The sequence below is a fragment of the Phalangium opilio genome, unplaced genomic scaffold (assembly GCF_054372755.1).
Source record: "Phalangium opilio isolate 3A_F unplaced genomic scaffold, DU_Popi_V2 ptg000231l_1, whole genome shotgun sequence".
NCBI lineage: Eukaryota > Metazoa > Arthropoda > Arachnida > Opiliones > Phalangiidae > Phalangium > Phalangium opilio.
In genome coordinates, this window is record NW_028324222.1 from 205076 (window position 1) to 219155 (window position 14080).

At 40.9% G+C, this 14080-nt stretch overlaps 1 long non-coding RNA gene across 1 annotated transcript; it reads right to left on the minus strand.

Moving 5' to 3' along the window:
- Positions 1-12417: 12417 nt before the first annotated feature.
- Positions 12418-12847, minus strand: LOC149612794 (uncharacterized). Its single transcript, XR_016376293.1, has 3 exons — positions 12680-12847; positions 12545-12586; positions 12418-12467 (listed from the first exon to the last, which is right to left on the minus strand). It is a non-coding gene; the product is annotated as an uncharacterized LOC149612794 (long non-coding RNA).
- Positions 12848-14080: the final 1233 nt, after the last annotated feature.

Below are 14080 nucleotides of genomic sequence, written 5' to 3' on the forward strand. Positions count from 1 at the left end.
ATTTACTTGAAGAGAAGGAGAGTTTATTACGAACACTCCATCCCTCCAGGAGAGAAAGCAAAGCAACGGCGTTAGTTTGAAGCGTACCGCTGGACGTAGCCCAGATGATGTTTAGTAAGTCATCGACAAAAGATTGGATGTCTGTGCCTAAGGGAATTGGTAAGTCAAAAACTGAGTCGCACGCGACACTCCACAGAACAGGACCCAAACAAGATCCTTGCGGGACACCGCGGGCGAGCTTTTTCGTCAGCGTGATGTTAGGAGTGGATATAATAGCTGAACGTTGGTCCAGATTAGTGGTCGGCATTTGGATAGGATAATATCTGTTTGTTTTATCTTTATTCATAATTTGAAATTATCCACGGGAAGTCTATGATTAATGCAAGGTAATCACGAATAATTATCTGATTATTATCCATTAATAACTGATTAACCAAAATTCTGTGGATTATCTTGTCCAAACGCCGAACACTAGTCCAGATAACTCCGCAGAGTAAGATTTTTGGGCAGTTTTTCCTTTTTAGGGAGAAAAGAATGGCGGGAATCCAATTATTATCGAACGCCCCTTCGATGTCAAGAGATATGAGGGACGTGTGCATCCTCTCAGATTGGTTTTCTTCGATGATGGAATCGGCGCGAAACAAGTCGTGTGTGGTGGACTTGCCCGAGCGAAACCCAAAATGACGTTTGTGGACAAGACTGTTGGACTCAAGAAAGTAGCTAAGGCGTTCAGTAAGTAGTTTATCTAAGACCTTCCCTAGAGACTCAGGTAAGCATATGGGACGGTAGGATCTCGGATTTGAAGGATCCCGGTCTGGCTTGTTCAGAAGAAGAAGCTTAGAAGCTTTCCATGCCACTGGAAAGTATTGGAGCGGCAAGCAGCTATTGTATAAATTCAAGAGAACTGACGGGTTGGCTATATGAACCTGTTTGATGACTTCAATCGGAATGGCGCTGACTCCAACAGCGCGATTAGGCGGAAGGTTGGAGAGAACTTCCGCAAGCTCGTCCAGTGAAAGAGGTAAGTCATTCGCGCTGTTTGGCGGGTCCATGACAGAGTTTCGAACGTCAACGTGATACGAAAGATCTTCAGTTGGGTCATCAGGGAGGAACAGAGCACCAGTAATTGCTGTTAAAGTATCATCAACTGTGGTGGTAAGGCTACCATCAGGAAGACTAGCGCAAGATAGTATAGAGGGGCGATGCAACCTGCGTGTACAGATCTTATACGGGATTGAGAATGGATCAGCAACATCACCTCGGAGCAAAACGATTGCCACGAAATGAGTTTGGCTTTTTTTGATTGCTAGTTTGAAACGGGCCGATTCAAGTTTAAAGACAGTGAGGTATTGGGGGCGCAGAAAAGGGTTCTTGCAAAGTTGAAAACGGCGACGAAGCGCATTGACCTTCTTGCGTTGTGTGTGTAAAGCGGGCGACCACCAAGGGACTGTTTTGTAAGCAGGCTTTGAGGATTTTTTCTTAAGATTTGTGAAACACAGATGAGTAAGACAGTCAGTGAGAGAGGTAACGAACGAGTCTACTTCCGCGGGAGTTGACAAGAGAACCCCGTCTAGACTCTCTAGAGCCGCTGAGGCCTCAGTCTGGAAGTGTGGCCAATCAACATTTCGAATATTATAACCAGCATTGTAGTGGTTGGTTGTAGGAGTGGAGTGGAAGGAGTAACAAATTAATCGGTGGTCGGACCATGAAACATCGTCCAGTATGCACCAGTCAGAGAAACGATCAGCGGTATCCAAACTGGTAAGCGTCAGGTCAATGTAGCTTTTGCCATGGCCGTCAAATGTTTGGCCACAGGTGGGATCATTATGAACGTAAAAATTTGAGCCGTTAATGAAGTCAACATTAGAATGACCTCTTGGATCTGACGTAGGAGATCCCCAGAGGACATGCTGAGCATTGAAATCGCCACCGATGAGCATGTTGCCCCGCCCATAATCGGCGATAATGGTAGACATGCCATGCAGGAATTGATCGTAATTGCATGTAGGGGTAGCGTAGAGTAGATAGGGACATTGTTTGTGTTTTTATATACCCCTGCACCGTACTATGTACACAACAGTGGTAAAGATATGGACCACCTGGACGTAATGGCAAGAGCGGTGTGGAAATGAGATGAAGCGAATAAGATATTTGGCTAGGTAAGAAAATTACTAGCAGAGCTATGATATGTATCTAATGATAAGCGAGAAATTAGGATAATAAAAATATGGATGATATGCCAAGGGAACGGACTAGGCGTAAGATGGCTGATTAATAAATAGATGAGAAGATTTAGAAAAATAATGATATAAGACTAAGGTTATGGAACCGTAACCTGTATTCAGTAAATAGAGTATTGTAGGTACTTGTAAGTGCTTGTAGGTACTTGTGGGTGCTTGTAGGTACTTGTGGGTGCTTGTAGGTACTTATGGTTGCTTGTGGGTACTTATGGTTGCTTGTGGGTACTTATGGTTGCTTGTGGGTACTTATGGTTGCTTGTGGGTACTTGTGAGTGCTTGTGGGTACTTGTGAGTGCTTGTGGGTACTTGTGAGTGCTTGTAGGTACTTGTGAGTGCTTGTAGGTACTTGTGGGTGCTTGTAGGTACTTGTAAGTGCTTGTAGGTACTTCTGGGTGCTTGTAGGTACTTGTGGGTGCTTGTAGGTACTTGTGGGTACTTGCCCCGGGTACTTGTGGGGGCTTGTAGGTACTAGTGGGTACTTGCCCCGGGTACTTGTGGGGGCTTGTAGGTACTAGAGGGTAGTAGTGCGTACTTGTAGGTACTTGTGGATGCTTGTAGGTACTTGAAGGTACTTGTGGGTGCTTGTAGATACTCGTGGGTACTAGTGGGTGCTTGTAGGTACTTGTGGGCACTTGTAGGTACTTGTGGTTACTTGTAGGTACTTGTGCGAAGTATATGGGGAAAAGCATGGAGATCTCAGGGAAATTTGTTTTCCAAAAGTTGTATGAACCTTGTTATGGAATATATCTTATAAACTTATGGTTTTAGTTAAATAAAGTTCTTCCAAGAAGCGATATCTAGTTTACGAGGAAGAAGGTATAAGATGGCTAAGTATTCGCGCGCCATAGTCCGAGTCACACTTTCAAAATACAAGGGGGACGTAAAAGGAGGCCGGGCTATTTCGCCTCTCCTCAGTCGGAAAATACGTAGTTTTCGTCATTCGCGTCGCGTTTACGTGAGTTTTCTGGTCCGTGACCAAATAAGGATTTTTTAAACAGGACATTAGGCCAGCGACTTTCCTGACTTGGAATAAATAAACTGGTCCATGACCATTGACCAGAGCACGTCGTCTGCTAAACTAAAGAAGTGGATAATTAATTAGAATTTTAATGTGTGGAGTCTGGTTACCCTTGAACTTTCTTAGTAGTCTCGTGGACCACTGACCCTCCTCCGATTTAATTTTTGAACTGGACCAGGCAATTTTTAAAATGGTCATTTGCCCTGTGTCACCGCCTTATTTCCCACGCTGGCGCGAGTTGCTTTGCGTTGTCGAGCGCGTGATGGAGTCGGCTATGCCTGGAGTCCCAACCTTGAAGGAGAGAGGAATGGAGTGGAAACCCCCATACGTATAGCGTCGCCTGTGTACCCCAACCTACGGCACCACAGTCCTCCCAGCATCCTCAGCGGTTAGGTAGGGTCGTACTGGACGAAATTGTAAAGGGCGCTCCCTCTATCTTCAAAATATAAAACTAGTTCTCATACAAATAGAATGGCGCTACGCGGCAGCACTTAGCAATCGCTTAGCGAAGGGTAGGGGCGTGCGCGAGGTACATTGGGAGAGATAGGTGCTGCAGGTCGCCCATCATCATTTCCAATCCATCTCAACTTCCTTATCCCTGTCCCAACCTCCGCGACTTCCAACCACTAGCATAGCCCACTCGATCGCGCTCTCTTTTCCCCGGCTACATATTTTGAAGATGGCACTTTTTAGGCGTATTAACAATCTAGGATCATCTTTTTGAACTTTTAGGGTAGCCCTGACTATATTTTGTTTAAGGTTTTAAGCTTAAAATCAAAAAGACGTTAGTTTATGCTACAAAATAGTTTGAAATTGACAATCTCGGATCGTCTTTGTGAAGTTTTAAGGATATCCGAATTTCATATTGGGCTTATGACAATTTTGAGCTAAATGTTAAACGGACATAAATCAGCATTTTTAAAAATTTTGAAAATTGTCAATTTGGTCCTATTTCTGGAATTTTTAGGGGGGCGCCTCGCGTTTCAATAAATGATTGTAAAAAATTGTATTATGTTAATTACAATAAGAATACAAAGTTTTAATGATATACGTTTTTTTCCGAAGTATCATTATAAATAAATGTCTGATTGAGCTAAAGTTATGGCCCCCTTTATACATGTTTCTGCTTAGTGCAGATTTTGAAAATGTAAAACAGTTTCTTAACATTCCTAATTAAAATGAAGACTGAAGGAACAGATATTAATCAAAAATGTCTTGATTAGAATCAAGACCTAAAAAGTATCGATAAGACTGAGGTTATCACTTGTCTGAAGGATCAGATATTAATTTTTCTTTTTAATTGAAACTTAAATGCATGGTTAAGAAAAAACAACGTTCCATTACCGTTTACCGTTGAAATAAATTATTTTACTGGTAATCAATTTCAAAAATTTACTTATCTCGGCTTTTCGACCACAATTCCATTCCCCGAAAACATTTTATCATTACATTAATTACTTTTGGGAAATAACGTGTCAAAAAAACCTATAAAACAATAAAAAACTGTAAAAGCGGTCTGTTTTGCCTTGACAACAACCTTTTAAAAGTTGAAAGGACTATATAACCATTTCGAGACTAACAGGACCTGAGCAAACTATAGCATAACCTGCTACTAGTATTGATGTAAACTGGAGTTGAAATTTCATCATGTGCGACCTGAGGCCCTGAAACTCTCCCATAGTCCCCAGTGTGTGTAGAACATAATTTTTCGCTGTTATCTGCCAAAATCAATCTTTCTTCCCCTTCATCGCGGTAGTCAGTTGTGTGGATGCAAATGACACTGCAATGAAGGGTGATTCATGGGCTAGAATATATGTATCTTTGAAGGATTTATACGAAAGTTACATAAATCTAGCCCATGAATTAAAGTTGGTCTCTTTTCAGGCAATGCCCGAAAAAGACAGTTGGAAAAAATTAAAGTTGGTGCCTTTTCCGTTGGAAAATTGAGTTTGGTCTTTTCTCACCCAACAAAAGCGGCACGAGTTAAAGCAAGACATCTTTAGTTGGACTTTTAAGAGCATAGCTGAGCAACTGATAACTTTCTCCGCGAAACACAGAGCTTATATACTAAATGACCGAGAGCAGATTTAATATTAAACAAGTTCTCTAGATAAAAAAATTTATTTTTTAAGGACCACACCCTGTCGACCACACCCTGAAACGTACTATTAAAGCCCAACGTCTTATATAATAACCGCTTGAAAACAGGTTGAAACCGGCTCAATCTAACCAGGGCGTTGTCTTTTTTATCAGAATCGGGTAAGGTCGATTACCTAGCTACGTAGATTTTTCAAGGGTAACGACTTTAAAAGATTAAGAATTTTTAAAGTTTTTTTGATGAAGATAAACGGCGTGTATTTTAAGATCGTCCATAGCTCAGTGGTTAAAGGCAGGGTCTACTAATGTAATGCCCAAAAAGGTGGCGAGTTCAAATCCCGGCCAGTCTACCGAGCTATGGACGATCTTTTTATGTATAAAATAAGGTTTGTTTAAGAAGTTGGGGTTAGTTGATAAACAGACGTTAGTCATGAATGACGACTTTTTTTTAACTTTAGCGTCTAATACGTGTCTAGATATATACCCAAACAATACCCAATCAAGTTTTAAAAATTATTTGCATCAACCTCTTAACTTGACTAGCGATTATGAAGTTGGGCTGGCAGAAATCATATTTCCAAATCATTGGGTGAATATAAGCGAAGAGTTTAACAAGTTTGAAATTCAGGTTGTAAGTGACCCAAACCGTGACAACTATGCAGCTGTTAGAGAGCCTGTTGAATATCAAAAAATAGAGATACCTGTCAATCGTTATACCAAGACCAAAGAGTACGAACTGCCCCAAAATTTTGTCGAGCTGTTAAATGATGATGTAAACAGTCATCCGTATTTAAAAGGCAAATTATCTTTTAAATTAGTGAATAAATATAAAGACGGGGCCCTGGGAAAACAGTTAGATACAAACTTTCCCGTTTACCTGCAAGTTTTAGGAGAGGAAAACATACGGTTCAAAATACCAGCTGATTCCCCCTTGACCACGCTATTTGAATTTAAAGAGAATAATTACGAAGATGTTCCCTATATATCCAAATATCCTGTATCAAAGCATGCTAAAAATATAAGTTTAAATTACACTCATAATTACGTGGAAATCGAAATTGATAATGTTGGAGATAGTTTTAAAAAAAAATTTGATTACAAGTACATTCCCAAAGCCGCCATTAAACGTAAAACAAGCCACGAGGTTCCGCCAATAAGAAAAAAGCCCCAGCCGGAATATAAACCTGTACCGCCATCTATACCTATTTTACCGCGAACTACGCCTTTTCTCCCGATACCTATTGCTACGACTGAACCCGTAGTATTTGTACAACCACAGCCATCCAAAATAACCCCTCCCGCACCACCACCACCCAAAATAACTATTCCAAAACAAACCTCTCCAAAGCCTTATTATCCAACATATTCAGGGCCTGACCCCTCTAAAACGCCAGCTTCAGGTAAACAGTTACCTCCAACTTCGACTAAACCAATACCTCCAAGTTCAAATAAACCGATACCTCCAAGTTCGGATAAACTAATACCTCCGAGCTCAACTAATTCAGCCGCTACTACAACAATTAATTCAACATCTACCACAACAACTAAACCAACATCTACTACAACAACAACAACTAGGCCAACTCCGTCTACTTCAGATCCCTTAAAGATTCTGACTACAGAGCCACCAAAGGCTGAATTACCAAAGCCAAAGCCGGAGCCAACGAAGTCCGAACTACCAAAACCAAAGGCTGAATTACCGAAGCCAAAGCCGGAGCCAACGAAGTCCGAACTACCAAAACCAAAGGCTGAATTACCGAAGCCAAAGCCGGAGCCAACGAAGTCCGAACTACCAAAACCAAAGGCTGAATTACCGAAGCCAAAGCCGGAGCCAGATCCTCTGAAACTTCCGGATCCCCCCAAAATTCCAGCTCCGGACCCATATAAGCCTGATCTATCAAAACAAGAGGCCCCGAAACCCTCTACCTTCGAGCCACTGACGCCGACCCCCTCGCCAACGGAGGTTGAAGAAATATATATATTTCCAGACCCCCCAAAACCTGACTTACCGAAGCCCGACTCACCGAAACCCGAATTACCGAACCCCGACCTATCGAAACCCGACCTATCCAAGCCTGATCTCTCAAAATCTCCAGACTCTACAACATCCTCTACTTTTGAGCTACCCGTATTACCGACCCCCTCCCCACCAGCGATTGATGAAAAACCCTTGTTTCCGCAGCCGGTTGATCCGCCAAAGAAAAAACCAGAGCCAACTATCTCTGAAAAGCCTAAGCAAATTAACCCCGAAGATTATGATAACTATAAGATATTGTTCTTACCGCAAACTTTTAGAGCCAGTAAAACGCCAGAGAAAAACGCCGAAGGGCTTTATAAAGCCGTAACGCGTACTTTAGAAAAATTAGTATTTAAAAAAATTGAAGTAACATATCACACTATAGATAATCGGGGTGATGCTATCATGTATAATTTTAAAACACCGGAATGGGTGGAAATTAAATTTTCTCCCCAATTAGCTAAATTGTTTGATCTTGACCCCAATAAATACTACACAGGACGCAATCAATCTGGTCCTTTGAGGATGACGGTACAAGAATATACCATAAACGAAAACAATGCATATCTAGAATATCGAGTTAATAGAACCATAATGCGCTATACCCCCTGGGAAGAACCGTGGCTTTATTTCTTTTTTAAAATGTCAAGCGAGTTTAGATCGACAGATGATTATAAGATTTACGAAGATATTGCCGAAAACCTCCAAATAACGGCGCGCAATTTTGACCCTTTAAGATTGCAAAAGGCCGAATTTAGCGTTATTAAACAAGGAGCGGAGCATTATTTTAGAGTCCATTGTCCGGCAAAAATTGAAATGCTCTTCCCAAAAGAATTGCGTGATATATTAAATTTAGAAGCTGAATACGTTGGTGGGACGTTTCTATCCACTAAACCTTTAGAGCGTAATTTTACACATTTCAAAACAACTAATGACACATTTGTCAATTATCGCGTTCATGACTCGCTAATGTATCTATTTACTAGGACTAATTTTACAAAAATTAAAATACCCGCGGGCGAATATACCTGCGATTTGACGGCGACCGGGGCCGTAATTCCCTTCTCTTTACATTTAAAAATTATAAATCAGTTATTGGGTGTTCAAAAATATATGCCTCGCCAGTATTTTAAAATGTACATTCTCAAAACGGAAACGGAAAATAGATACTATGTTCGTCTCGAAATAGAGCCAGGTGTTCGCGTATCAGTAGCTGGTCCAATGGCCAAGTTATTTAACATTCCCGAAGAGGGAGAATTTTTTCAACACAGTCACTCGGGAGTAGCTTTGGTAAATCCCCGATTAAGATCAATGACATTGACAGATAATAATAATTTTTGGACTAGCGAATACGATGTGGATAGATTTCCAGAAGATCCCGACTATGCTGACCAGCCGTATTTACCCGGGTCTCAAGCCAGACGAGTTGATAATTTCGCGTGCGAGATACCTCCCGGGGTATATTATCATATTAGCGATGTTTTAAGTGCTATGAGCGAAGCCATGTCACCGACGCATAGAAAAAGTCTAAAATTTACGCAGAATGTAGACGGAACCGTGACGGTTTCAAAACTGAACGATACGGTCTCAATTTTGTTTCCCAAAACAACACCCGGGAGGGGGCTGGGGAGACTGCTAGGCTTTAGTGCCAATCAATTAGATCGGTATCTTAATAACGAGACTTCGGAGTATCCCGCGGATATCATGAGAGGCGTCGATGCCATGTTTGTTTATACCAATATTATCCGTCAACAAGTAGTGGGTGGTCAAGCCCCCCTGCTACGTTTTATAAAAATGCCGGCTTTTTCGCTGCTAGACGAAGAGAACCAGGAAATATTTAATAATATCGACTTTTATCCAATTTCAACCAGCGATATACAAGAAATTGAAATTGAATTGAAATCCGATTACGAGGAAAATATCCCGTTTAATTTGGGCAAAGTATATATTAAACTGTTTTTTAGGCGTCGACGTCAATAGAACAGGAGCAATGGTGCCTAACAGATACACTCTGTATTTCCAAAGAGGATCGTCCCTTCCGGCTTTACACGCAAACGTTTTCCAATCGGGGGATCGTTTTAGTGTTGGCGGCATCTTTAATTCTTTATTGCGCAAAATTACGCCCTTTATTAGGCCGGCCATTAGTACTTTAGCATCCGAAGCTGTTGGGTTAACGAGTAGAGTAATTAGCGATGCCCAAAACCCCGGAATATCACCTCGAGAATCGATTAAACGAAATGTCAAACAATCAATAAATTCCCTACTACATAAAGGCGTGGACCGGTTCGTCAACACTCAAAGCGGGACGGGCCGAAAACGAAAGAGGACTGCTAAAACAAGCCGGAGCAAACGTGTTAAGCAACGCACTAAACGCGATTTTCTAGACTAAACATGTCGACCTACGAAAGTGTTCTTTCCGACTTTGAAGTATTTGAAAAGCCAGTGGTGAATAATAATATTGTTGGGACTAAAACGACTGCTCATTATCCCATTGCCCCCCTAACTAATGCTAAATATATAGAATTTATTATTCCTCCCTCTAACAATTATCATGATTTGACTAAAACTCTTTTGAGATTAAAATTTCGCGTTTTACACGAGGACGGCACGGTCGTTCCAGATGCGGAAAAGAAAGTTTCGGTAACAAATTTAATAATTGCCTCGCTATTTTGTCAAGTAGAATTATTTCTCAATGGCGTCGCTGTCCAGCAACCGAATAATATGTACCCATATATGGCCTATTTTAAAATACTTTTAAATTATGGACAAACGGCTGCCAATTCCTGGTTAACTTCTATGTTATATTATTTGGATACCATTATCGATCCGGCGACGGCTTTAGAAGACGCCAATATTAACAAAAAAGATAATGGTATTGGTCGTCGCGCTAAACGCGTGGCACAATCAAAGACGTGCGATGTAATTGGCGAATTATTTTTGGATATGTTCAAAACGCCCAAATTCTTCCTAGATAATATCGAGGTGCGAATTAGACTTCATCGAAGCTCCACGGATTTCGCTATTATTCACAATGAAACGGGCAAAAAGTATAAGATTGATTTAACGGAATGCACCTTGTTTACGCGCGAAATTGAGGTTAATCCCGAACTGCAACTAGCTCACGCTCAGATGTTAAACTCGGGAATAAACGCTCGCTACGAAGTAAACTCTATTGTTATGAAAAATTTCTTAATAACCACCGGAACGCAAGATTTTATTAGGGACAGCTTGTTTACGGGGCAATTACCCTCGCGAACTGTCGTGGCTTTCGTTACTAATAAAAAATTTGTAGGGGAAGGAACTTCTAACCCCCTGGATCTCCAACACTTCAAACTCGATTTCATGCAATTCTCTTTAAATTCGCAAAATTATCCCGATATCCCCTTTACGCCTAATTTTGCCGACGACCAGTACGTTAGATGTTACAATTCTTTATTCGAGGGTCTCGAGATATTAGGTCTTGACCGAGGAAATATAATTTCTTACGATTTATATAAGAAGGGCTTTTTTGTCGTTGTTTTTGATTTGAGTAGAGAACATCTCGCTTCGTTAGGTCTAAATTCCATGCCTCAGACTGGTAACTTGCGATTATCGTTAAGATTTAGCTCTCCGCTAACCGAAAACGTCACGTGCATTGTCATGGCCGAATTTCCAAACAACCAATTAATAATATCTAAAAACAGAGAAATTATTTATAATCACCCCAACGTATAAAAGACTAAAACTTTATAAATACAATATCAGTCGCGAGCCAATATGCACCAAGTACACACGGTCACGCCAAAGCTCGACATTTGCGTCATTGAATCGATTGAACCTAAAATATTAATTCAAAGATCGGATACGCGTACAAAAACTATATTAAAACCTAACGCCTGGTACGCATTGTTTCGGTTTCAAAATGAACTCACGTCCTTTTTTGACGGAAAAATACCTCGCTATCATATTTGGTTGCCCGTCAAAGAGCGCATCAAGCTGGAATGCTTCGTCAACTCGAAAGATGAACGTCTAATCGATCTTCGATACTATGAACGAGGCAGCGGCAGTCGTTATTTCCTCAACTTTAGCACCAGCGAAGGATTCAGCCTGAACAAAACAGGATGGCAGACATTGATCGACTTAAAGCCATTGATTGACGAGGATCTCAAGGCTAAAGGGATAGCTGTCTGTCGCATGCGCGAATTAATTTTAAACGAGCTCACTACCACTTTGTTTGACGTCACTTCCACTTGCGCCAACGTCGAGTGTCGAAAACAAATATGCCACTCTCAAAGCTGCTCGGAATTTGACACAAATTTCAGCGATCGAGTCGAACGTAATTTGCACGAAGCGCTGCCTCAACTGGATCGTGAGAAAATTTTGCATCAATTTGAGACCGAACACGGATGGATCGAGGATCAAGAGGATATTTACGCTTATTTTGTTAACAGTTTTGCCGATTTAAAGAATGCCTTGATTTATGGCTATTAAGATAAATGTACTGATATATCGTATTTGTTTAACTGATATTGTTTTTATAAAATACCTTTGCGTGTATTAAATAAAGTTGTTTATTGGTAAACCATTTAGTCGTTATTTATACTTGTTAAGACATGGACGCTAAAATTAGAAAAATTTATTACGACATGGCTAATCCGGCCGCCTATGGGTCGCTAGCCAGATTACAAAAGGCCTTACCGGACGTGCCAAAAGCAAAATTAATCGCCTTTCTCGAGAAACAACCTGCCTACACGAAACATCGATTTCGACGTTTCCGATTCAAAACTAACCAGGTGTACGCCTCGACTATCGATGACGTTGTTCAAGCTGATTTGTTGGATCTACCGAAATTAAAACGTTTTAATAAAAATGTTCGCTATGTTTTGTGCGTCATTGACGTCTTAAGCCGCTACGGATGGACAGTACCTCTTAGAAACAAAACATCTGGCGAGGTTATCGAGGCTTTTAAAAAAATATTTCGAGAGAGGATCCCTTTAAAAATATACACGGACTACGGTGGGGAATTTAGTTCGCGCAACTTTGACTCCTTCTTGAAACGGCACAATGTGCAAATACATTTTGCCCGGAGTCAGCATAAGGCCAGTCTCGCGGAACGCTTTATTAGAACAATTAAGGAACAAATTGCCCGGGTTATTACGGCCACAGGGAATAAAAATTACGTTAAATATTTACCTTTAATTACTAAAGCTTATAATGAACGGGTTCATTCAACTACTGGAATTGCACCGGTTCATGTTAATATAGATAACGAATCAATCATTTGGAATAAACTGTACGGGAAATCAAACGGTCTTACTCGATACGCACCGAGGCTTAAAGTTGGCGACTACGTGCGTCTCTCTATAGCTAGTAGAGTATTTAGAAAAACCAGCTCGGGAGGCACCTTTACTGACGAAATATTTCGAGTTGTTGACGTCATACCCAGGTCACCACCCGTCTATCGCGTAGCGGATTTAAAGGGGGAGCAAATTTTGGGTGTTTTTTACAGCGCCGAATTACAAAAAGTCTCGTTACCCGAGACGGGTCTTGTCAAGAATAAATTATGAACACTTCGCAAATAAACGCTCTTTTAACTTGCGACAAAAGAACGCGACCCTACTATTTAGGATGCTTCCCAGTAGACAGACTCCCAGAACGGCCAAAAAGGTCCAAATTTTGCTTTATATTCAATAATGAAGCAGCTGGAGAGGCTGGAGAACATTGGATAGCGTGCTTTTCTAACAATGACACGGTGGAAATGTTTTGCACTTACGGAAATTCGCCGCGATACTATAAAGTTAATTTAAAACGATACGGGAAACGAGTTGTTTACAATAAACAACAAATTCAACATCCATTTTTTCAACTGTGCGGCATCCATTGCTGTTTATACCTAGCACTCCGCTGTCAGGGCGTGGCTAGAAAGACGATATTAGACGCCATCTATGACCAGAATCTTAAACTTAACGACTATGTCGCTTTATTATATTTATCTTTACATTTAAAAAAACATGTACACAGATATTGTTCGCAATAAAACAATTTTTTATTTGTCTAAATATTACATTTTTTTATTAATCAATATCACGCCATATATTATGCCTCTTTCTCCTCTCGTTAGATGGAACCAGCGGTCCTAAGTTTTGAAGTTCGTCTTTCTTTTTCCGAGGTTTTTTCTTTTTTTTCTTGTTCTTCTGTTTAGCGGAGGCCGTCTCAAACAGGTTTTCCAAGTCCGTTAAATTGTCCCCGTTTTCCTCCGCTAAATTCTCTTGTTCATCGACAATTTCCTCTTGTAAATCGTCGTCACGATTTGCATAACCGACAGCTCCTTCTTCTAGCTCTCTTTTTGGCGTGAAAAATGTGTTTTGCAAATGATTTGCAAGAACTTCGGCTTGCCGTTTCACCATATCTCCAACATAGGTCGGCCCATATTGCTGGTAAAAATCTTCTCGTGTTGGTGTCCCCGCAGCCGTTTCGCTTTTTAAAACTTTTTGCCGAGGCTCGGTTCGTTTAGGCGTAGTAAAAGAACTGCCCGAAGCGCTTGTTGTCGGTGATGACGTGGCATAGCTCGGCCATGACAATTGTTTTTTTCGTGGGGGCATTTTAGGGGTGACCGGTAATGGCGGCGTGGGGACATTTGGCATTGTTTGTGTTACGACTTCAAATTTAGGTAAAGGAATTTGTTTCTCGATACTTAAATATTTCTTAAAAGCGTCTAAATATTTATAT